At 38.8% G+C, this 3,046-nt stretch overlaps 1 non-coding gene across 1 annotated transcript; it reads right to left on the reverse strand.

The window, feature by feature from the left end:
• Positions 1–2,225: 2,225 nt before the first annotated feature.
• On the reverse strand, positions 2,226–2,332 carry LOC116867562. Its single transcript, XR_004382611.1, has one exon. It is a non-coding gene; the product is annotated as a U6 spliceosomal RNA (small nuclear RNA).
• Positions 2,333–3,046: the final 714 nt, after the last annotated feature.

Here is a 3,046-nt window from a genome sequence, read left to right on the forward strand (position 1 = left end):
GAAGTGAAGTCTTAGAATTGACTTCCCGGGTCCCCTCGCTACTGCATTCTGGCTACATCACTGCATGCTGGCTACATCCTCTACTGAAGGCTGCTGCTTCCATCACCCAGCCTTCCCCATGCAATCACCTAACTGGAATTTAGGGAACTACTCCTTCCCTTTCCCTCTGGAGGCAGGGAGAGGAACAGCTCCTCTTGCTGTGAGCCCCAGGGTGCTAGACTAGCTTTTCCTTTTCTGTTTTTCTCATGACAGATACAGAAAAACTTAAGCAAAAACATAGAGCTCAGTTACGAGGTTAGGAATTTCTGTCTGCTTTGCTTGGTGCCAGGAAGAGTATCTGGCATACAGTAGGCACTCGATACATATTTATTGAATATATTGTTATACATATAATTTTTAATGAGAACTATAATTGTTCAGTAGATAATATTTATGATTTGCCAATGTAGAAATTAAAAATAAATTCCTACATGCCCACAAAAAACCTTCAGTCACATCCATTTTTATTACATATATTTAATTGTACATATATTCAAATATTTGAATAAAAAAGATATTAAAGAATGAGAGTGACACTGGTGGTGTCCTAACGGAAATAACTGGAGAAAGATGTTCACTACTTCAGATAGAATTCAACCTTTTAAGCAGGAGATAACTCATGCCTTCTCTCTCAATTCCCCCAAAATAAACATGCTCCCCTGGGGGGGCGGAGGAAATATTTAGTCCCAACTGAGCGTCTGCACCTCTCTAGAAGCTGGGAGTAGAATGGCAAACATGCTAGATCCCACCTCTCCCCACCCTGTGGAAATGTGCTGGCCTAAGTGTGGGGTAGAAGAGTCCTGAGTGTTCTGGGAGTCCATGAAAGAATGATCTTTGACTTAAAACTTCCTAACTGCAGAGCTGAGAGATAAGAAGGTGTTAGTCAGGTACCGGAAGCAGGTTGGGAAGAGAAGGGCATTCCAGGAACATGGGACAAGAGCTTGCACAAAGATGTGGAGAGTGAAAGCCTGACTCATTCAGGCAACTGAAAGAAGTTCTTTATGGCTGGAATACAGAATCTGAAAATGAAAATATTGAGAAATGAGGATGGAAAAGTAAGTGGAAGGTTTTACATAGGATTTAAGGGAGTTAAGTGCTCATAGGGTGAGAATAAAAGGTAAGAAAATGATTATTCTTACCCTAGTCTCCAAAATATAAACACACATATATACTTTGTATCTCTCAGCTGGGAGGAAGTTAAAGATCCCAGAAATTACTGTAAAGCAATGACTGTCGGATATTTACCCATATTTGACATGCTTAATTAACTATGGTTAAGTGTAGTTAAGCAGCTAACAGTTATTGTGTGTTTACTATGTTACAGGCACTGTCAAGTAAGAACTTTATAAGTATGACTTCATTTTTTTAAGATTTATTTATTTGTTTAAGAGAGAGAGAGAGCCAGTGCACGCACATGAGCACAGAGGACAGGGGCAGAGTGAGAGGGACAGAGAGTCCTAAGCAGACTCTGTACTAGCGGAGTCAACAGAGGGGCTCACTCCCACAACATGGAAATCATGAAATCATGACCTAAGCTGAATCCAAGAGTCAGGAGCCCAATAGGCTGTGCCACCCACCTGCCCCTGGGTATTATGACTGTTTTTTTTTTTTTTTTTAATTAAAGGTTTTATTTTTTATTTCAGAGAGAGAGAGAGAGCATGCAGAGGAGAGGGAGAGGGAGAATCAAACTCCCCGCTGTGTGGGAATCAATCCCAGGACCCTGAGATCGTGACTTGAGCTGAAGGCAGATGCTTAACCACCTGAACCACCCAGGAGCCCCTGACTTTCTTTAACACACTCACAGTAACCTGATAGATAACCCTATCAAGTAGTTACTATTTTTATCTGAAAATTACAGAAAAGGAAGAAGAGTCACAGGAAAGTGAAAAGACTTACTCAAGGTTTACATAGGGAGTAAGAGATAGAGATTTTAAAAGAAGATGGGGCAGGGGAATAGTTGCTTTTCCTCACCTCCTATAGAAGGCAGATTGGGAAAAATACTTGAGAACTGCATTGATATTGATCATAAATAATTAGGACTATGGTGATAAGCTTGCTTTATATAGAGGCAACAAATTGTGCACACACCTTATATCGTGGCATAGAGAACAAATTCAGTGAATAGATACGTTAAGTGTTGAAATCGATGTAATACAAACACGGCAATTAAATTGCTTTCCTTTTTTTAAAATATGGAACGCATCACGAATTTGTGTGTCATCCTTGAGCAGGGGCCATGCTAATCTTCTCTGTATCGTTCCAATTTTAGTATATGTGCTGCCGAAGCAAGCACTTAAATTGCTTTTCTAAGGGGGAAAACTGAACGGAACTTTTTTAAAAGTCAGGGAGCCATGGAAACTAAAAAATGAAATTTGAATCCAAACAGGTCATGAACCAGTAAGTCAAGGCTAGGTCTGGTGCCTCCATTTTCCTAACTTTAAAATAAAAAGGTGACATTTTATATTACTATATTGGAGTGTTAAAGAATTATGCATCAGACAGCCGTTTGAAAATAGTCTATGCTGTGGTTATAAATGAGAAAAGACAAAAAGTTATTTGAATCAAATAATTTCAAAGTCTTTAGTGTTATTAGAAGCTTACCATTAATCTTTAAGAAAAATAAGTCTTTGGTAGTTTGACACCAGTAGATGGCACCCTAACAAAATAATTTGTGTGCCATAGGTGAACTTTTAGAGCCCTCTGTACATTCAAATGCAACGCAAGTTCACTGTATTTGGATATGCAGGATAGAAAGAGAAAAACCAAAGATAAAACTTGCTCTTCTTGAGTCAGACAATTTTTATTTGGGGAGGAAAGGAGAAAGAACATTTTCCTTATTACTCTTTATTTTGTGAATACCTAGCTAGATGAATCACTATTATAAGAAAATCCTCTATAAATCTGCAGAAAACTCCAACTAGAAAAGATAGCACGATTAAACAGAAAGGAATAAAATGGGCTGATCCATACAATTTCCAGCCCCCCCCAAAAAAAAACGAAAGAAAGG

Source organism: Lontra canadensis, unplaced genomic scaffold (assembly GCF_010015895.1).
Source record: "Lontra canadensis isolate GAN:19392208 unplaced genomic scaffold, GSC_riverotter_1.0 scaffold12, whole genome shotgun sequence".
Taxonomy (NCBI): Eukaryota; Metazoa; Chordata; class Mammalia; order Carnivora; family Mustelidae; genus Lontra; species Lontra canadensis.